Below are 23740 nucleotides of genomic sequence, written 5' to 3'. Positions count from 1 at the left end.
AAGAGAAACAGCTAACCCTCGAGCACGAGAGGGGCCTCAAGGAACTCGAACTGAAGTCCAAAACGGGGGAGACCAGCACCCCCGGAGCCCGGGACGCTCTGCCACTGACCGAGCCAAAGGTTCATATCCCCAAGGATGTCGTCAAGGAATACTACAAAAATGACGACATCCAGCAATGGTTCAGAGCCTACGAGGTAGCCATGACCTCCCATCGGGTACCCCGGAAGGATTGGGGTGCCGGCCTATGGGGGAGGTTCCTCAGCGAGGGCCGGGATACCCTGCTGCAACTCCCCGACGCGGTGATGACATCATACGACCACATGAAAGAAGCCCTGCTCAACCGCTACGGACTATCAGCCGAGATGTACCGGCAGCGCTTCCGGGACTGCAAGAAGCTCCCCGGTACCACATGGGTCGAATACGTGGACTTCTTCAGCAGGGCCTTTGAAGGGTGGATAAAAGGGAGCAAGGTCACCTCGTACAACAAACTGTTCGACCTCATTGTCTGGGAGCACCTCGCCAACAACTGCTTTGTCGAACTAAGGCAACACCTCCTGGACAGTAAGCTGACCGAGCCCCGGAAGCTTGCCGCCAAAGCCGACTGATGGGTCAACACCCGGGTCCCCCGGAACCCCGTGGGGGACTACCAACGGAGTACCACGGGACCTCCTCACCAGCGGGGTGGAGGAGGGGGGTCCCACCGCAGTCGAGAATTCCCGGCCGGGCCGCCCAGAAGCCCGCCACGAGGCCAAGCCGCCAACCACACGTCCCCGACCCTGGTCCGTAGGGGGACCCCCATCGCCAGGCCTGGACCCCGACCAACAGTGACCTGCTTCGGCTGCCAACAGACAGGTCACTACGCGAGCGACCCGGCCTGCCCCGTGAACCGACGAAATGGGACCGCTGGGCCCCCTCCCCGGCAAATAGCCGCCGCAGCCCTGGGGGAAGGAGAGGAAGAGGAGGAAAACTGCGACGACGGGTCCCCCGAGTTGGAACCGCCTGCCATGTCACTCGTATGCCTGGGCTCCCGAGAAATGGTGCCCCGAGCTGCCATCACGAGCAACACCCAGAAGTACCAGCAGTGGGTCACCATCAATGGACAACGGGCCGAAGCCCTCCGGGACACTGGGGCCAGTGTGACCGCTGTCCGCTGCCACCTGGTGACCCCCGAACAGATCCTGCCGCATGTCCTATGCCCTGTCCGGACCGCGGGCAACACCGAAAGCATGTGCCGGATGGCCAGGATCCCCTTCGAGTGGGGAGGAGTGTCCGGCACCCTAAAAGTAACTGTCCGCGACGACTCCCCAGTGGACTGCCTCCTGGGGAACGACCTAGAGACCTCCCCCTGGGCCCAGGTGGAGCGCCGAGAGCATCTGGGGATGCTAGGGCTGCCCGAGTGGGCCTGCGCCACCACCCGGTCCATGACCGCCCAACCCACCGCTGCGGCGGCCCCCGACGAGCCCACGGGTCAAGAACCGCCGCCCTCCTCCGGCACGGAGGAGCCTGACGATGAGGCCGGGCCATCCGGACTTTCCCCCGACGAGGCCGCCTCCCTCAGCGAGATCCCCGAGCTGGCCCAGTGGCGCCAGGATGGGGGCCCCACCCACGAACAATTCCAGCAAGAGCAGAAGGCCTGCACGTCCCTTGAGGGGGCCCGACAGCAAGCGGCCGCCCAGGCCTCGGGGGACCCCACGGGAACCCACTGGATCTATTGGGACAATGACTTATTATATAGCGAGCAGAAAGTTGCCGAGCTGGGAGCCGGCCGGGTGCTGGTGGTCCCCCTCCGATTGCGAGAGTTCCTTCTGAACCTGGCACATGACGTGCCCCTCGCCGGACACCTCGGGCGAGACAAAACCTACAGCCGCCTAGTGACCCATTTCTATTGGCCCCGAATGCGGAGAGACGTGGACCACCACTGCCGGTCCTGCCAGACCTGTCAGGCTAGCGGGAAGACTGGGGGTCGAGTCAATGCCCCCCTCCAACCATTTCCAGCCATCCACACCCCGTTCGAACGAGTAGGGATTGACATCGTGGGGCCCCTCGACCCCCGAACCGCCCCGGGACACCGCTTCATCCTGGTACTGGTCGACCACGCCACCCGATACCCCAAGGCCATCCCGCTCCGCACTGTGACAGCTCCAGTGGTGGGCCGGGCCCTGATAGGCATCTTCTCCAGGGTGGGGTTCCCCCGAGAAGTGGTGAGCGACAGGGGTACGAACTTTATTTCGAGGTACATGAGATCCCTCTGGCAACAATGTGGGGTCACCTACAAATTCACCACCCCTTACCACCCCCAGGGGAACGGACTGGTCGAGCGGTTCAACAGAACCTTGAAGGGGATGATCAAGGGCCTGGAAGAGCCCCTGAGGAGGAGATGGGACGTCCTGCTGCCCTGACTCCTGTTCGCCTATCGAGAGGTCCCACAGAAATCCCTGGGCTTCAGCCCCTTCGAACTGTTGTATGGGCACCCCGTCCGAGGGCCCCTCAGCCTGGTCAAGGAGGGCTGGGAGGCGAACGTCCAGGATGCCCCCCCCACGTCTACCGGTACCTCCTGGCCCTGCGGAACCAGACTCGGAAGTTCCGGGCCCTGGCAGAAGCCAACCTCGAAGCCAGCCAAGAAGACATGAAACGCTGGTATGACGAAAATGCCTCGACCATCGAGTTCGAGCCGGGCCAGCAAGTCTGGGTCATGTCGCCCGTGGACCCCTGCGCCCTGCAGGACAAGTGGACCGGGCCCTTCAAGGTGGTTGAGAGGAAGAGCCCCGTCACCTACCTGGTCGACATGGAGTCCCCAAGGAACCCCCTCCGGGTCCTACACGCCAACCGGCTCAAGCCCCACTTTGCACGAACCGAACTAAGCCTGCTGCTGGCTACCGACGATGGGGGCGAAAGCGACTCTGAGCCCCTACCTGACCTCCTGGGGTCATCAAGCCAAGACAGCTCCTTGGAGGGCGTCCACCTCTCCACCACCCTGACCCCAGAACAGCGCCATGACTGCCGGAAGCTGTTGCGACCCTTCGCTGCCCTCTTCTCTCTCACGCCCGGGGTGACCCCCTGGTGCGTCCACGACGTGGACACCGGGGACAGCCCCCCTGTGCGACACCACGCCTACAGAGTGCCCGACCGAGTCCGAGCCTGCATACAGACCGAGGTCTCCAAGATGCTCGCCCTCGGAGTCATCGAGCCATCCGACAGCCCGTGGGCCAGCCCTGTGGTCTTGGTGCCGAAGGCCACCGCCCCCGGCACCCCCCCGGAACTCAGATTTTGTGTAGACTACAGGGGCCTGAACGCAGTCACCAAGACCGATGCCCGCCCCCTGCCACGGGCAGACGAGCTGATCGATCGCTTAGGGGCCGCCCGCTACCTAAGCACCTTTGATCTCACCGCTGGGTACTGGCAGATCAAGCTCACCCCAGGCGCCCAGGAACGATCCGCTTTTTCCACCCCCGATGGGCTCTACCACTTTCGGGTGATGCCCTTCGGTATGAAGAACGCCCCAGCGACCTTCCAGAGGCTGGTGAACAAGGTCCTGGTATGGGCTCTCAAGAAGCTCCGGCCCTACCTTTTCGGCACCCACTTCAGAGTCCAAACTGCGGGGCGAGAACCCCAAGTTGTTGCGATGGTCCATCTCGCTGCAAGGGATGGACTTCACCGTGGAGCACCGGCCCGGCAATGACCACGCCAATGCCGACGGCCTGTCCAGATTCTTCCGCCTCGGCGAGGAGAACCCCCAAGGAGATGGGTGACTCTCCCTGCCTTCAGCTGGGGGGGATGCGTGTTGGAGCCGGCCTCGTGGCGTGGTCCTGTTCCCCCTCACTAAGCTGCACGAGGTCCCCTGGCTCCTCCATTTTGGATTGTACGTGACTCTACGCAACTGCCTACGTGACCCCGCTCCACCCGGCCTCGGTCCCAGCGAGGCCCGACATCGAGGCGCCAACCCCTGGCCAGGGGGATACCACGTGAACACTTCCCCACTCCTGGCGGAGGGCAGTATCGATGGGACCCCCAACCGTCCTCCCACACCTAGGTGCAATCGCCCCACAGCTCTCTGGGGCCTGGCGCCTCTCCTGCAGGGCGTCTGGCCGCTCCCAACCTGGCCTCTCCGCCCCCCGGACGCAAGGGTCCGGACATCAAAGGGCTCCAGACCTATATCTGGGGCGACCCGGCAACAAGACAGCAGTTGTATCCCGGAGTCAAGAGCCCTGCTGATCGGATCGCGGCTGACCCTACGGAGAAAGACTCATCCTGGAACCACGCTCTGAGCCCTGCTGACTACGTCGCGGCTCCACCGTGCTTAAAGACCTTCACAAACCTTTGGGGCCCTGCTGACGCTGTCGCGGCCCGACCTTGTTGAACTTACCATCAGAGCCCAGCTGACCTCGTCGCGGCTCAACCGAAGCGGACCTACCACCGGAGCCCTGCTGACTGTGTCGCGGCTCGACCCAAGCGGAACTACCACCCGAGCCCTGCAGACACCGTCTCGGCTCTCCACGTCCGAGCTGCTTTGAGACCAGTACGCAAGATCTGGCGCAGAGCCTCCCCGTACCAGGCTGGTACTAAGACTGTCCCGCTACCCTGTCCCTACAAAGACATTGAGACTCTTTCTGGATCACTCGATCCCACTGTGAATATATTGAATGTGCTACCATTGATAAAGTACCGAGATAAGCAACTGATACGGAGTCCGGTGTGGTGGTGTTACTGGGCCTAGTACGATCACAGGAGAAGGACCTCCCCTAGGAGGCTTCTCAGCGGCGTTCGTCTATAACTTTGCAGTAGGAAGGTGCCCCGGAGTGGTCCCCCCGACTCCCCGGTGGTCCTCCCGCCAACAGCAAGACTAACAAATGGTGCTCTTCACCTCCTCTTAGAATGTTCAACATTACAACTTTTCATGATGTGCAGTTTACTTATACCACTTATTCAAGCTCTTCTTACCATCTGGCGCAAGACATCTCGACCAGGAGTATCCAAGATCTTGGGCAAGTTCTTTCTAAAATACAGTAAGGGCAATTAATAAATTAAATCCTTTTCACTGAGAGATTAAAATTTTGCAAAGCATGTACATCATGTTCTGTGCGTGGACATCTATTGTGGAGAATGTTCGGGCGACAATCCTATATATATATATATTAGCATAGCTCCAACAAACGCTTCTAGCCTTTGTCAATGTCGGATAACCCTGCATTTGGAATGTATTTAATCTCTTGACAATCATTCGCATTGGTTGGCTGTGACAGTCATAGAAATGTAAATATGACGGCCATCTTAAATGGTATGAAGATATTCTAGAATTTAAACTTCATACCATTAAATTCAGTTTAAATCACACCAGAGGCATTCTAATAATAATATTTCCTAATTCCTTTTCACCCTCTTCAAATCGAATCTCCCGCATAATTTCTGCCAGTTGATTTTGTGTGCATTAAATTAATTAAATATACAAAAAGTATCCCTTGCTCATTTTCGTTTCATTCATTTAGGTTAAATTTGTTATGCTTGATTTTTTGAGGGACGAAATTTCACTCACTATTGTACCCTGAATGGTCACATCTCAAATTCATCAAATATAAATGTATTATCCCTTACTCCTCTTCATCTCATTCATTCAATTTAGATTTGTTTTACTTGATTTTTTGAGCAATTGCATTTCACTCGCTATTGTGCACTGAATGGGTAAACCTCTAAATGTCCCATAAATTGCCTAATATTGTCTTATTACTGGCACTCTTGGTATAGATGCTGCCTTAAAACATGCTTAACGCAGAAATATGTTTTGGGCTTTTTCCTAGTCTGGAAATTTGTGTTGGTATATTTGCCCTGAGAAAAGGAAAATGTTGTTATGACAACAGTTTCCTTTTCTCATGTTATGTGAGAATGTTTTTTCTTGTTATGTGGGACTGTGCCCCCATGAATCACAGCACCCACCCTGACATGAGGAGCAGCAGCACGACTGTTTCTCCTGGTCTGCCCAGTTGCCAGTAGGTATAGTTAAGACTATGTTTCCATTGGAAAAGCATTTTTGATTTGCCTATATATTTGGTGTCGATGAAGGAGGTGGGGGGGGGGTTAAATCATTTTCTGTAACTCTATTCAGTAGTTTTTGAGATATAAAAAAAACATATTTGCATATATAGGGACGCAAAGGCTCTGCCCTCTCATGCTGAGAAATGATTGGCTGCCAACACTTCAACCAGGAAGTGCTGACAGTCTTCTTGGGACTTGGTTTCAGCCAAGTCAAAACAAAATGCTTAAAAAAACAAAAAGGGGGCAGGTAAGGATTACGCTGATCCCCTAACTGTGGACCTGAGGTCCCCCTGACCCCAACAGGGCCAAAAAGCATTTTCTCATTTTATTTTTGCCATGGAAATAGGACAGAGCCACTAATCCACAGCAATAATGTTAAACATTTAAAAAAAGCAAGCGAGGTGGCACATGGGGCCATCTTCTGAGCCTTTTTGAGGCCCAGGACCACCACCTCCCCAGGGCTTTATGTAAATATTGCAGGGGGGCGAACGGACCCCTTCCATGGGCATATTTGAGCCCCAGGACCACCACCCCCTGGGCTTTAGTTTTATAAATGAAGGGAGCCAAAGGACCCCCTCCATTTGCTGTTTGAATCCCTGTGGACCACCACCTCCCCGGGGCCTAAGTTATGTAGGCCCATCCTTTGCCCACCACTCTGCAACCACACCTCCTGGCGCACTACTCATTGAGGAATAAACCCCCCTTTTATGCTGAGGGTCCTTAGGGACCAAGAAGCCCGCCTGTTACCATCAGTAAGTCCCACACAGTGGGATTGCTGGGGGATCATTGGAGACCACCACTCGGCAAATGTGCCTCCTAGCGCACTACTCATTGGGAGATGTAGTCCCCTTGGATGCTGAGGGTCCTTGGGGGACAATAATCCCTCCTTTTACCACCAGTAAGTCTCACACAGCGGGAGAGCTGAGTGCTCATCGGAGGCCCCACCCCCTTTGTCCACCTCTCCACAAATGCACCACGTTGCACTCTACTGGTTGGGGGATAAAGTCCCCTCGGGTGCTGAAGGCCCATAAGGACCAATAACCACTCCTATTACCCCCAGTATGTCCTACACTGTGGGACTGCTGACAGCTCATCAGAGGCCCTGCCCCTTTTGCCCTCCACTCTGCAAACACAACTCCTAGCACACTGCTGGTTGGGGAATGTAGTCCCCTTGGATGCTGAGGGTCCTTGGGGGCCAAGAACCCCTCCTGTTACCACCAGTAAGTCCCACACATTGGGATTGCTGAGCACTCATCGGAGACCCTGCCCCCTTTCTCCACCCACTGTAAAGACTCATACAGCCACTCACACATCCACTCACAGACCCACTCAAACTGACACACCCACTCACAGGCCCTCTCAGAGACTCACACACTCACTCAGAGACTCATGCACTCACTCACTGACCCACTCAGAGACTCATGCACTCACTCACAGACCCACTCAGAGACTTATGTACTCACTCACAGACCCTCTTGCGCATACACACATGCACATTCTCACTCAGAGACTCATGCACCCACTTACAGACCCACACGGACACTCATGCACTCACTCACAGATTGACTCACACACTCACACGCACACTCACAGACCCACTCAGACTCATGCACCCACTCACAGACTCACTCAGACTCATGCACCCACTCACACACTCATTGAGACACTTATGCAGCCACTCTCAAACCCACTCAGATAATCAGACACCCACTTACACAGCCATTGAGATACTCACACATCATTCACACACCCACTGAGACACTTATGCACTCGCTCGCCCTCAAAGGTTACAGGTTACACTTCGGAAATAACATTTAAAAAACCTTAGAAATTAAATGTGAAAAACAAAGGTTACAGGGAGTTAGGCTCAGATTTCATTCGTACAAAACCATACAAATTCAGCAGTTTTAGTTACCTGAGATAACTATAATTTACACCTGTGCCATGCACTGCCTATGACCTCACATATGATATCACTCATGACATGTTCTATGACATCATATATGACATCACTGATGGCATAGATAACTAACAATAATTAGCAATGGCACATATGAGCTGCTTAAGACAAATCGGCTTGGGTAGCATCTGTTGTCTTCTTGTCCCTCCGAGGAGGTGACTCCTCAAACACCCTGGAGGTTGGTAGGATGCTTTCTTAATTTTCTCTTTTTGTGGCTTGTGGGTAGAATTGCATCTGATTGAGTGTAGAGTTTGTAGGTATTTTGTAGTAAGTATGCAGCACTACTGTAATACTACTTTAAAACCATAAGACTACAGTTTGTGAATCAAGCTCTTTGGTTTTAGATTCATGCAGAAAAAGTTGCGATAATCAGTTTCACATGGCATTAAATGTGGAAAGCTTGAAAAAAAATGTTTTTACCACCAGTTTGAAGAGATGATTCAGGGGGCAATTAACTATAAGCTCCTCTTGATTTGACCCATCCTGTAATTAAGAAAATAAACATTTTAAAAAAGTGACAAAAAAGATTAAAATCAGAAGTTAAATTTCAAACAATGTTCTAAAGAGTAAAATTGTCAGTTGAAAACTTTGGTGACTTATTAGTATAAAGCGTTACAAGACTAAACTAATACAGACATGTTTTATCGATAAATTCCAGTTAGCCATAGCAACTCTAGAGTTATGGTTAGGACTGACATTTATTCTTTGCCGCCATTTAAGAAATTTGCAAAATGATTTGCAACTAAACAGAAAAACTGGACATATTTTAGCATTTAAAATTTTGTACTGATATGTCCATGAGAGAAAACATCAAATGGGAGTGAAAAAATTACCACACTTAAATAATTAAAACGAACATGGCAAGAAACTAGAACATTACTCATGAAAGGTCCTTTGCTCGCTTTGGTTTAAATGCATTTATTTGTTTATTTATTTCTTTGAAGGAAGTTAGTGTTGAAAAACTGTTTGTAGATGGGTTTGAAAAGTTACAAAGCTAGATATATCAGGACTGTTTGTCAGCTGACTATCCTCAATTTTTGTATTAGAGGACAGTACGCAGGCTAAATTAAAAAATAAACAAATCCTATTGGACAAGGGTTTTTTTTCTCCTGTTATCCATTTTGGATATCTGGTTTCAAAACAGAGTCTGTGGACCAGAAGGCTTTCATTGACTGGCGGCAAAAGAACGTTTTCTGTTGTGAACATCATTACAGGGCATGAGCGACACTCCCCAAAACCTGAGCAAAAAATGCAAAGGCCACACGAGGGGACTGAGTGAGTACTCCAGGTCAATTATTCAGCACTTACGAGGCGCTTTGGTCTTTCCTGCTGCTCCTGATCGGCGGATTTCTTTGCCTGCCCCTGTTGCCCTGCTCCCTGCAGCCGTCCCGTTCTCCCGCCGCTGCGTGACAACCATCGCAGCCGCAGTGGGGAGACGGGACCACATGCCCCAGCAGCCCTAGCGGACACAATCACCTGGCCAATAGGAGCGCGCCAGGAGGCGTTTAAATGTTCGGCGCTGCTCCGGCAGAGCGGGTCAATTATCCAGCACTTACGAGGCGCTTTGGTCTTTCCTGCTGCTCCTGATCGGCGGATTTCTTTGCCTGCCCCTGTTGCCCTGCTCCCTGCAGCCGTCCCGTTCTCCCGCCGCTGCGTGACAACCATCGCAGCCGCAGTGGGGAGATGGGACCACACGCCCCAGCAGCCCTAGCGGACACAATCACCTGGCCAATAGGAGCGCGCCAGGAGGCGTTTAAATTTTCGGCGCTGCTCCGGCAGAGCGGGTCAATTATCCAGCACTTACGAGGCGCTTTGGTCTTTCCTGCTGCTCCTGATCGGCGGATTTCTTTGCCTGCCCCTGTTGCCCTGCTCCCTGCAGCCGTCCCGTTCTCCCGCCGCTGCGTGACAACCATCGCAGCCGCAGTGGGGAGACGGGACCACACGCCCCAGCAGCCCTAGCGGACACAATCACCTGGCCAATAGGAGCGCGCCAGGAGGCGTTTAAATTTTCGGCCCTGCTCCCGCGTTGCGGGACCGCGCGCGGGTAGCGCCGGGAGAAGCCCGGGACAAGGGCGGGACCGTCTGTGGCCATCCGGGGCCGACAGAGGCCGGGCTGGGCCACCCCCTATGGTCATCCGATTACACGGACTTGCTGCATAAGTAAGACTGGGTGGAAAATTACCTATTCGCGTTTGCCTGTGTGAGCTCTGGGTTTTCTATGAGGATGGGGAAAACTGTGCCTATCAGTGGACCCATCCGGCCTAATACCAGTCAGAATACATCTACTACTACTCCTCTCCCAAGTCTAACAGCCATAGATCGCATGCTTCAGAAAACCATCGGGGTTGTTGCATCAGCAATAGAGAACACTGAAAGACGCCTCTCACTCCCTATTGGCTGTGCCCTTCCTGTATTGCCGGTTGATTCATCTACTACTATGGCTAATTCTTGCGATTCCATGTTGTTGACCTCCTATATTGGATTACCAGGCCCTCATAAAATTACTGAACCTTTAACAGTGACTCATATTGTACAATCTGATTTGTCGCCCAGGGTAAGCAGACTCTCGACCACACCGGTTCTCCAGGGACAGGACTCAAGTACAGAATTTCAACCACCTAATGACATTATTGATTTAGATGGTAATATTACTAATTCGTCGCTTAATGTTTCACAGTCGGCAACGACCCATGTTGCTATTTCACCAGTCAGAACTAGAGGGCAAAAGGCCAAAAGCAAGTTAAAGCACATCGAGAAAGATCAGTCTGCATATAAACATAGGGGTAAAACCTGCAGGAATTATCCTAAAAAGGCAGGCAACCTTTTTGGCCGTAAGGGGGCATTACCTGTAACCCAGTCAAATGTTCCTGATGTTCAGCGCGATGATATTGTACATATGGCTGGCAAGGATGGCTTTTGGGAGAAAATGGAAATTTTATTTTCGACACGCATAGGGCCTATTTTAGAGAAAATTTGTGATTTAGAAGTACGGATGGACTCCATTGAACAACACTTAACACAAATTCCCCACTTAATTAAGATTACCCAATCTTTACTGGTTACCCTGCAAACGGAACCCACTATAAATAAACCCGCATCTAGAGCTGATTCACACATGACTGTGGGTGTTAAGGACAAATCAAGAGGTCCAGTTATCCATCATTTAGCCCCTAGTACTTTACCCCATAGCACCAACAATAATAGTTGTAATTTAACTGTTCAGGGAATTCACGAAGGGAATGGTATAGCTCCGCTGGAAAAAGTTGCCACCCCTATGGAAGGCACCGAGAAGCTAGGAGGCCCAATAACAGATCAGTCAAGGGGCACACGTCAATATGAAGATTTTAAAAGTAATAATGTTCCTTCTGTCATGAATTTGCCACCCGAGTGCGGAGCATATGTCGCAGTTTTGTGTAATATCCCCAGATTACGGAAGGGGCAACTTGAAACAAATGTTTCTCTTAAAAACAAAACCCTTTATTGGTTAAGTAAAAATTGTGGGTTCTCAATCCTAGATGCAGACCAGATCTTGCTTACTCAAAGAGTGGGTTGGATAGGCCCTACATCTAAAGGTTTTGAAGGGGACTGTGTTATAATCAATTTTGGATCACCTTTTTGGGTTCATCAGGTTTTATCTAGAGCCCCCCCGCCTTCCAGTTGGGAATATAATACTACCCTCTTGCCACTTGCCTATTTCTACAAATTCCCTGTTTTCAACAACTCAGTTTTTGGTCATAGGGTACCTCGCGTTAGGAACAAGTGGCTGCCTATGGAACCAGCTGCTAGTTCTGTGTTTTCCCCTTTACCACTCTATAATAGGTTCCAATGTCTGACACAAATGGAGGATAATGATTGACATGGAACTTTAATAGGTAATACAGTGGGAAATACAGATAAGGGGATTACGGTGAACCCTAACATATTTACGAGGCAAAGCGAAGTCATTATTAACCGTCAGGATCTTATTATGATGAATGGGTCACCGGTTATAAATGACTCTAGTGTGCCTGATATCTTAACAGCTAGCATACTTAGAGAGCCTATCACGAATATAGAAGTACCTACAAATAGGCATAATGATAAGATCGCCAAGATTCAAGAAGGGTATTCATTAACAACCTGGAACATCGCAGGTCTTGGAAATAAATTAGGTACTCCCTTCTGGCTGGATTTTATTAACCGTGGAAGTGACATAATTTGTTTCCAAGAAACATGGAGTACAGATTGCGTCACTGTGGAAGGTTATACCTCATATTGTGTTAATGCGACACCCTCTCCAATGGGAAGAGCCAAGGGTGGACTATTGTTGCTTATCTCAACTAAATTGATTGGATGTAAAATTATTTCTTATTCTTCCATTGACAGTTATAGTCAAGTTTTGCGCCTAACATTCCCTGTTGGAAAGGATTTGGTTCTAATTAATTTTTACAATAATAATTTTCGCAGGGATAGGGGAGCTTGCTTAGTTTCACTGGATAAAGAATTGGATAAGGTATTAAATATCTCACCTAAGCTGACTGTTGTTGTGTGGGTAGGTGATTTTAATATCCAAGCTTGTCCCACCACATTTATTAATTCTTGTGGTTATATGAAGTCTTACTCAACCATCGCAGGGACTAAGGATGATATGCTACATTTTCCACATTGTGATTACGGCATGACCCTTAATGCTCTAATGGCCAAACTTGACCTTGAGCTATTGGATTGCACCGAGAGAAAGGGCCATATTAAATGTCCATCATTTACTGGCCGAGATGCAAACAGTAATATTGATCACATTTTATTAACTCGGAATAGTCCATTTGTGGACCTTTGGATAACTGAACAGGTGGTTAGTGACCACAATAGTATTTCCATAGTCCTGTTGGCATGGGGTAACAAACTGATTAATAATGATTATACAATTACAGATATTCTCCCTATCAGGCCGAACGGTACGAGAATCAAATGGGATGGTGTAGACCCACATAAGATCTAATCGGTTGTGGTAAATAGCTGTAGAGACAGAATTAATTACTGTCTAAGGGATGAGGTTACCTCTGGTAAACTATGTATGGAATTCTCTAATATTAATAGGGTGGTAAGCGATATTTTAACTCGGAAATCCAAAGGCCCAAAACATGTTGGTAAGAAGTGGTTCAATTCTAAATGTACGGAGATATTAACCAACTTAAAGTTAGTTTTAAAGTCCAAACCCCGTGACCAAATCTTAGTCCGTAAATTACGATATGCTTATAAACAAGCTGTCCTTGCCCATAAAAAGGCGGTGAGAATAGATGCTTGGGATAAGCTAGGCTTCGCAAGTGACACCGGAAATGTAAAACTATTTTGGGAAATTATAAACAGTCCCTGTTTAAAGGATGATCATATCCCTGAGCTGACGTCCTATGTTAATTGCACGGAGTGGATAGAACATTTTTCTAATATTTTTAATCCAGATAAGGTTTTTTTAGATCAGTTTTTACCAAATGATTCTATTTGGCCGCTTATGCCATTAATGATTGACGTCGATGAGGTGCGTGAAGGGATGGTAAAAAGTAAGGGGGGCAAGGCACCAGGTCCGGATGGTGTCCCGATCGACTTATATAAAGCCAAAATAGATCTCTGGGCACCAATCCTGACAAGAATTTTCAACGCTGCATCCGAGGGGAATTTTCCAAAATCATGGGCTGAGTCATTGATTGTCCCTCTACATAAGAAGGGATCACGATCTGAAGCAAGTAACTACCGTCCTATTTTATTGTTAGATTCTTCAATTAAAGTACTAAGTAGGGTACTATTAAAAAGATTGGAGGACTGGGCTGCAGATTCAGACGTACTGACCCCAGTTCAATATGGGTTCAGGAAAGGCATTGGGACTATCGAGCAATGCCTTAATTTGGATTTGCTTATCAACAAATATACCACAGTGAAAGGAGGTAACTTGTTTTTATGCTTCGCTGACTTGAGCAGCGCATTTGATCTGGTGGACCACTCACTCCTTTGGCCAGCACTGCTTGACCTTGGAGCACCGGAGGAGATTGTATTCTTTCTAGCAAGGCTATATGAAAAACTCTCTTGCAGTGTACGCTACGGGCCCACTGGCGAGCGAACTCCCTTCTTTACCGTGCGTAGAGGCATAAGGCAAGGATGTGTTATGGCACCCTTTTTATTCTCTCTCTTTATTAAGCAAATTGCATCCATTTTAAACAATATCTCAGCCGACGCCCCCAAAATTGACAATATGGTCGTTTCAGTATTGTTATACGCGGACGACGCTGTCCTAATTTCCCGCACCCCTTAGGGTCTACAACGTCTCATCAACGCTTTTACTCATTTTATAAATGGCAGGAAATTGTTGATTAATAAATCTAAGACTTTTACAATGACATGCGGTAAACAATTGAAGTCACCATGTTCCTTTTTCCTAGAAGGTTCAAAGATCGAAGCTGTTAAGACATTTTGCTATTTAGGTATTAATTTTGATGGCAACGGCAAATGGACTAATGAGCAAGGAAATATTGGACATAAAGTAAATAGGAATTCTAATGGTATTTTTCGTTTTGCAACGAAAATAGGGGACTATAGAATAAAGGACATGGTCACCATATATAATGCGAGATGCGTTTCTTCAGCTCTATATGGAGCTGGATTATGGGGTTATTCCTCTACCGCCCAACTCCAGATAAATGAAAACAGCTTCCTTAAACGACTGTTATGTGTCCCGGCTGCAGCTTCCACAGACTTGATTCATCAGGAAACTGGCCTCAATTATATTTCTGATCTGGCTGCAGTACGCCCCCTATTACTATGGCGTGCAATATGGCACAACAAGGAAACTGCGTTCACACAGTCTGTAATTAAAGACTGCCTTAAGTTAGATCTATGTCATCGTATTCCGTGGTTAAATTATAGTACTTCTTGGTATAATACTTTGTTTGGAATTAATATTCACTCAGAGTATATAATACCTCTTTCTAAGAAGGAAATTAAAGACACCTTTATATTGTATAAGATGGAAGAAAGAAGTCAATTACTTCGGTCTCCAAAAACTTCTGTATTTTATAGGCAGCTTAGCCTTAAGAGTGGGCTTCAGTCGTACTTGGTGGATGTGACTAATAAATCGCACCGTTTTGTTTTAGTACGTTTAAGACTAGGCATTGTACACCATCTAGTATCCTTCCCTGTAATAGGGGCAGGTTCTAATTCAAACTGCCCATGTGATAACGTTTCTAAACAAAGTTGTTGCCATTTCCTGCTATTTTGTAAATTTTATGTTTTCTTAAGGAAGTTTTATTTGAAACCAATCTTTTTAAAATATAATATCCGTTCAACAGCTGACGCTATGAACTTATTATGTTCCCTCCAAAGCCCAGACGTCTGCTTCTATGTTGCATCTTTTATTTTGAAATGTAGAGCTGCCAGGAAATCCATAATTTTATGATTTGAGAAACGTGTTCTATAATGGCTATCATGTATATGTGTATAAGTTACTATGATTATATGGTGGTGCTCTAGATAGCCTCATGTTTCCACATGCTAACTCACACATAGTTGTAATAAACTAGTGTAAGGTTATCCTGTTACGCTTGAACTGGTGCATTAGTGTTACTATGGCATGGGGGTGTCTTTTACCATGTCATGGATTTCATATTTAGGCACACGTCACTTTATTTTTGGTATGGAATGATTCCTAGATTATGGAATTCTTGTTCCTTGAGTAACAATATACTAATGTAAATATGTATGCCTAAATTTTGTACTATGCACATATCACTTTATTTGCAAGTGGAGTTTATAATTTGTTTGATTCTAAGTTTACCGTGCAACATCTAATAATCTATAAGCGACATTTGTCGGATTTTTATTTTTATTTTACTAATGTGTATTTATGTATGGTTCTTTATCAGTCCGTGCGAGATACTGGTCCCGGTTCAGTGATTTATCATCAGTTTGTAATTAAGGCAAATATATGTCATAAATTTTTAATATGTATTATTATGTGTGTTCAGCTTATGTGGTTGTATTTATACTAACCGAATAAAAGCTTTTTGACTTGACTTGACTTGAGTACTCCAGGCCTTAATAGAAGTTCAACAAAGGACCCCCACAAACTCTTCACAAAAAAATAGTTTTTGACTTGGGGTTCCCAAACCAGTCAATGACAGCGGGCCATGCAGATATAGGCTCTTGTGTAACGTTTGCAGTCCTGCTATTGAGACCACAGACCATGGCCTAATTTCGATTTTGGAGAGTTCATGACCTAATTATCAAGCTCATGTACTATGGGTACTGTTTTAGAATGACCTCGAAGAATACTCCACTGACTGCTGACACATTTGGAGGCTACCTTAAAAACGAAGATACTAGCTGTTGAGTTCCTAAATGTTTCCATATAGGTGAGGACTCTCCCACATTCCATTTTCGGGGAGGGGGCAAGTACAGTGAACTCAACGTGTTTCGAATACACGGAGACCCAGGTCTTCATCGTTAAACCACAGACTCCACACACCTCAGCAACGAGATCAGAACTTCCTGTATAGACTGTAGACTTCCCTCTCTAGTTGGTGGACTATTTCAGATTTTAAAGGGTGTTTTGAGCTTCTCCTTGGCTGAGAGTTCAAGTATCCCTTTGGCATACGATGAAGAGCCTTGTCATTGACATCAGACGCCAGAGCCACCATTGTGTGAGAATCAGGGGTCCTGAGCAAGTGCTATTGTGACTCACTGCTCCATTCGAGAACGCAGTGACAGGAAGAGTTGAAGAAGGGATTCTTGGGCGACTGTCTGCTGCTCCAGAGGAGATGGATTAGGAGGTCCATTGCCATGCGAAGAGAAGTAGGGTGTGGTCGCGTATCTGAGATTTCTTGTCCCGTCTACTGGGGGTGAAGAAGCCCAATGATTAAAGGTCATTAAACCTGCACCTTCTGTGAGCAAAAGCCTCATCAGTGTGACGAGAGGGAACGACTCCTTCGAACACCTGAATTCAAGGCATGAAAAACATGCTAAAGAATGCTGCAGAAGAGAAAATAAACAGGGTGCCAGGAATCGAACACAGACTAGAAAGCGCCATAGGATGTGTCGCATAAACTGGAGGAAACCAGTCCATACCTGAGCCCCACTAACTTCGCTGGCCCAAGAAATTTCTATGCTTTGAACCTCAAAACAATAAGGAAAAATTCAGAGACAAGTATACAGGAAACAAAGGCTCTAATATTGGGAAAAAAATCTGTTTTGAAATCAAATGCAGGAAAAAGATTCAAAATGTTTAATTGTTCTTAATTATATGTATCCACTTTGTTAATTTTAATGTATTCATGTTAAAATTACTTAATCTTGTAGAACAGCCGCTGATCCCCTGAGTAGACATCGCAGAACCCAGGGCTCCTCGGTACCACAGGACAAGAACCACTGATTTATTATATTGGTGACCATGACATAACAGTTCAATTGTGTTCAGGCATTAATTCCTACATTGAATAAAGAGTGCAAGCTGTAATCCAAGATGTCAGCCACATTTCATTAAGTTCTTACTTGTTTTCTTTCATTTACTTTGTTCCCGAGTCATTCTTGAAATAAGTTCTTTCTAATTTAACAAAGCTCAGCCTGCTGCTATTGTAAGTGCCCACTAGAGGGAAGTCTATAGCCTTGTAAAATATGAGGAAACATTTTTATAGTAGCGGTTTTACAAGTTGTTGTTTCTTTGAAATATGCCAGAGGGCATATTTTGCACAGGTACGGTGGCGTACTCTGAGTTAATCCATGAGCAGCATACCACGCAAGTCGAAAACGGGGAGCAGTCTTAATTGTCTCGCTGTGTCCCAGTGCTAGAGCAGAGTTTTCTGTTTGAAAATTCATTGGTTTTTGAAGCTCTGGCTTGTCTATTTGTTATATTAATTTATTAATTATTAATTTATTAATTATTTGTCTTGTGTAAGTGTTTATATTAATCAATCCGTTTGTTTTAACAAGAGAGAATTACACGTGGGTACGCATAAGTGTGCTGTTTAATAATAACGTGCATGTTTTCATGTTTAAACGTTGCTATGTGCTGTTTATTTTTTAGCACACAACGCTTTTCGAATTAATGCTTTTTTATGTTGCAAGAGCTAGATAATTACATACACATAAGGGTATTAGTGGGGTTAACACTGTTTAATCACTATGCTGTGGTAACGTTGTTTTTGTCTCTTTTAATTAAGATGGTCTATTGTGGCCTATGGTGGCCTAAACAAAGATGGCTGATATATTAAGCCTGGCCTCGAGTAGAAAATGTGATGGGAGAGAGCCCTGCTGAATATGGTCTTGAAGTCAGCTGACCACAGTCCTTGCTTGCCTTGTTAAAAATTTCCGTGAGGACAGCAGCAGTTTTGGGTGATCTTCAAGTGAAATGAGAACGTCCTTGGCAGCTCTGGGAAACAAAGGAGCTTTAAAGAAAGACTCTGAACCATGATCTCATTGCCGAGGAAATGTGGAACTTACAAGATACAGTTATGTTTCTTGGTTCCTGTTCTGTTTTGTTTATTTTGTGATTTTCCCTGAGCGGAGATTTTCAAATGTAGCGATGTTACATCCTTTCCTTCTCGCTCTGCTCAGCGGTTCAGCGGACGTTATTACTTTCTTTGTATCTTTCCTTTGTTCAATTTACTATAAGAATTGTTAGCCTAGAGAGGGTTTTTGCCACTTGCCATTTGCCTTTGCCGCGTACCGAATCTGCGTTGGTGAGGATCGTTGCCGAGAGGACATCGTCTTGAGAGACTTTACTGAGAGACTTGTCCTGACCCGTTCTGACATTTAGCTAGAATAGGTAACTATGAGAAAAATGATTTATTCTGATTGATTTCCTTTTGACTAATTTTAGATAAAGCAATATAATTTTGAACATGGTGTTGGATATTAATTCTTGTCAATTATTGAGTACTATATTTTGATTATTGCTGTATAGATTGTTTAGATTATGTTTAAGGGCAGTCACAATAACCAGGTCTAATCGACCTCGATATAGATGCAGGGTGTTTAGGAGTTTTCTTTCCACAGGTTTATTGCTGGTAGAGTATTTGAGCGTATGTTAGTGAAATGGGCCCTAGTGTATGATGAATGTATGTGCGTGTAACTGTGAGATTACTCTATCTGTGGGAGTAGGGATATTATATACACCCTGATCTCTATCACCAGCTGTGCTGTCTAACGTTCATGCAAGAAAGCAGATCATTTCTGAGTTAAATGTATGCACTTCAGACACTGCAAATGCTTAAAAAGAGGTGCTCAGCTCTTCTCTGAACCAGCACAACTGTTCATGATATGGCTACATTTTCCCCTCTGATAAGCACCTAACTTGAGCCTCTGTGCACTCTGCATCAAACCAATAATTTTCAATGCTATTTTCACCACCTCTTGACCGATTAAGTTCCTTTACAATAGACTTTAGGGGGCTGACGATCTAAAAAAAAATAGCCTTTCTTCAATTAGAGGATCATTACATTTCTTGGATGTCAGTTTATTCATTTTTCGGAATTCACAAACCTTTCCCAGGTTGCTACTTGACACATACAACAGTATCATGTTTCCGGACATATTCCTGGAAAACTATAGTGACTCTACTTGTGACAATGTGGAGGAAGTTCTACATGCATAATGGTACATAGTGCACAATTTCTCACGGGGAAATTCCATAACAATTGTGCAATTATCTTTTATTTTTTTTGTTTCTTTCCTTGCAGAGAAAATATTTTCCCAATTGAATAAACCATTTCCCAAATGAGAATCTCCTTTCCAAATGGGGAAGTCCTTCACCTCCATTCGCCTACCCCCTCATCAGTTTTGTTTTACCCCTTCCTCTTCAACCCCTGGTAAGGGATATACCCCTGCCTTTGGGAGTTGTACATCTTTGGCTGTTTCCAGAGAAGGAATGAGTCAGAGGGACGTTTGTGAATCCCATAACTTGTACTTGATGACAAACATAAAATAAGTGCTTTTTAGCATTAGGGGAATCAGATCTTCCAATAGTTATGTGTTTTATTAGACATCATTTAAACCTTGCTTTCATCATATAGTCTTCTATAAAGTTTACAACGAGATGGGCCCAATGGAGATACCACAGTGGTTTGCAATGAAATTGTATAGTATTTCTTTTATGTCCATAGCATGCAGTTAACTGCACTATTTTTATTTTATCATGCAGTCTGAGTAAATCATCCTTTCCTTTCCTTTAAAGGTCAGATGTACTTTGAAGGGTTTCACTCTGGAATCTTTGAAAGTGAACATGTTCAGTGCACAGAATACTTTTGAATTTCGAGCATAAAAACTTTCCCACCAACATGCAACATTATATAATGTATATCAACCATACAGAAATTCAAGCATGCTTTTAGGAATTGTTTTGTAGCCAAATGTAAGAAATTGAATTATTAATTGAGAAGGATTGTAGTCCCCCATTAATAATAAGGTCATTATCTTGTTAGGTGCAGGTAAAGGTTTCAGCAATTCAAACATGACCTCAACCCTAACAGTTATGGCACAGAGTAGGCTGGGTTAACTTAGAAGTACCAAAAAGTTAAAAAGGCAAAAACACAACACAAAAAAATCCCCCCTCCAATTTAGAAAAGTAGAGAATAATGTAATGAACAAAATTATAACAAAATGACAAACATCCAATACGGAGAACCAGAAATGTAAATAAAAATAGTGTCCAAAAGCACTAAGCACCAATGAGGGCCAACTGATCATGGTAGACCGAAACCTAGGTGCATTTGCACGTTGAACGCAATGGAGCATGGGTCAGATATAACAGCCAGGTTTGACCCAGTCAAAGGTTTTACCTCAGGCTCAAAAATGGAATTCAATATCCTTCAGCAGGGTAAGGAAGCAGGCTGTATGTGAGGAGGTCTAAGTGATGTTGGATAGGTATTGTTGAAGGTCCCAGTGATGCCATTAGTCTTGCCAGAAAAGCTCTGAGTGGAATAATCCTCAGGGCCTAATTTAGACTTTTTAGGCAATTTTAGCACAATCGCCATGGCAGGGTACTTTAATCCTGCCATGGCGAGGGTACTCTACCTGACAGATTGAGAGATGTCTGCAGGCCTGGTGGACATCTCTTGCATTTTCTGGATCCCCCTTCCCAGTGGTGCTGTCACAGTGGTTCCTATGAATGCTTTGAAAGTATGATGGATGGCTACGTCAATGTCACAGAGACGTATGTCAAACTTCAACTTTTGTTTTATTTCTAAAAGCAGGATTTTGCTTTTGAAAAATAAAAAAGTAATGACCCCTTTGCCATGGGAGTTTTCCCCATGGCATTGTGATCATTTTGCAGTTTTAACAGCCCCTTATCAACTGGCGGTGACAGGCAGTGGAATTTTGCTATTTGTCTGCTCACTCAAAATAGGACCGGTGGACAAATGGCAAAACCTCGAACAGCATTTATTCTGTTGGACCGATGGTTGTGTATGTCGCCAGTGGAGACACACGAGTCTTCAACATACTGAGGTCCAACTGAATATAAATGAGGCTGAAGGACCTTACATTTGGTGGAGAGGGTACTCTGTTACCATTGCAATGGAGTAAGTTCTCTTCTGCACTTTAAATTGGGTCCTCAGTCTCTTTTTCAGAGTTCAGAATCCTCTAGCGGGACAAGTAGCAGGCTGTGTCCAGCAAGGGCTCAATAAGGCCAAATACCTTCTTGCTGAGGTGACACCGTAATGGATTTGTTGCTGCGGAGAATCTCCGAGAGGAGAAACATGTTTCTTCACCCAGCAAGGTATACCTTCATGGGATTGGCTTGGCAGGTTTGTCCTGATCCTCTGGAGGTACTGAAGTCCAAGGTTTTCAGAGTGCTAGACCTGTCATCCTTAGGGTGGTCTTCCCCCAAATTTTTGTCTGATTACTGGGGAGGGTGAAGAATTCCGCTCCACCGGCAGGGTTGGCAGAGTTTTGCGCACTCTACATGGAGGTCCGAAAAACTCTGTAAAGCTACATTACATCACAATTAGTACAAGCAGGTGTGTCTCTCTCTCTTCTCTGTAGGGTAGGTCACAATTAAATTGTATGCTTCTGGGAGTACAATGACAGGATGCCCACTGAAATGATCTCCAATATTTGAATTTCTACTGATCTAAACTCTGAGTTTCCGTGTGCACTATTCAGAACAAAATTTTCATGCAAATGTATGCATTGCATGGCAATGTATCTTTAACATATATTTGTAAAATCCCTAAAAACAAGGAATTAGGGCATGCCCAAGAGAGCTGTAGTTAGGATGTCTCTGTTTTATGCTCCCTGCCAGACGTGCATTGAGTTCTTTTTGGACAACTGAGCACAATTTCTCTAGGAAACAAAGTTATCAACATGTCACAATTTTGCTGGCATTACCAAAGAGAGTCCTGCCCTCTCCTAGCTCACTGACTTTTCAAGATCACAGAAGGAAACACCTTCTATTATGGCGGTCCATCTTGCTAGGATGAAAGCCATTCTGAGTTGTGACCGAACCGGTGGTTAAAAGTCAATGACAGATCCTTCCCAGATGCAGGGGCCAATTGCAGCATCAAGTAGGGATGTTTCAACTGTAGCAAGAGATCGGAATTCCTCATCTCCCCAAGGCCTTTGTCCAAGCAGTAGGATTGAGGGCGAACAACCAAATGTTAACATCCAGGACATTTCTCACAGCTTTGCTGATGTTCTAAATGTGGCAAAACTCCTATGGTGGGTCATTTTAATACTGTGAAAATGTCAGCAAATAGATCCAATGCTCCTGCCTAGATGGAGAATTAGTTTCCCCTTTAACACAGCACATTGATGGACTGTTAGGTGGTGACACTACGCAGAAGAATAAGAGCAGTGCTTGTCCAGGGTGGAGAGAATTATGAGGGACTCCCTGCAGATGCTTCATGAAAAAGTGGACATTCCCGGCTGTAGGTTATTGGCTTTAGAGGGCAAAATTGATCACATGGCAGTGAGGGTCACAGATACTGAGAAAGCATTTCACTCCATGGAAGGGAGGGCCAGTATGTTAGAAGGTTTTTTCTAAGAGCTAATTACAAATACACAAGAATTCTGCAGTATCCTCCATACCGTTGTTAGAAGACAGACTTGAAGAAGCTTGAGCATATTTGTAGGGCTGCAGTGCAAATATCAGATCGTGTAAACTGGTAGAAGGTGGTGATCTGAAGACTTTGATACCAGAAAGGTTAGAGGATGAAATGGGCCTAGAGACTGAGCGCTATCCCATCTAGTTGGGAAGGGCCACAATATTCTTAATGGAGAAAAATCTTATCTAGAGGAGTGTGGCCTGGTGTTGGTTTTGTCTTTCCCTAAGATCTGTCCTGTGACTAAGGGAGAAGGTATCAGCAATGCCAACAGGTCTTGAAGTTTTAAAACAATTTATTTGCATGTGCTTAAAAGCTGAAATCACCACTCTCCAGATAAAGGCTGCCTTACTTTGAGCCATTACTAAAAGCCCCTTAAACCAATCACAAGTCTTTGCTCTTGCAGCCTCTAGTTCTTTGCACTGTTACTAGAGAACATTTGAGTAAGACACAAGGAAATGCTGTACCAGGCTGCAGTGTCTTACATCATTACCAAAGGACCAGTGGATCAGGAAAAGGTCTCCCATTGGCTTCTCCTAAGGAGCCCTCGATTACAGGATACTAAAGAAGTATGTATGTGCCAGATGCCCTTTGAATAGCCTGTTTTCTTGAAGGTGGACAAGAACAATGGCAAAATATATTGGTTTTGCTTTTCTTTTGAGCAGGCAGACTAGAGTGAACATATGGATTTGAC

This window comes from Triturus cristatus, chromosome 7 (assembly GCF_964204655.1).
Source record: "Triturus cristatus chromosome 7, aTriCri1.1, whole genome shotgun sequence".
NCBI lineage: Eukaryota > Metazoa > Chordata > Amphibia > Caudata > Salamandridae > Triturus > Triturus cristatus.
The sequence above is the reverse complement of the archived record's forward strand: the minus strand, read 5'-3'. Positions refer to the sequence as shown.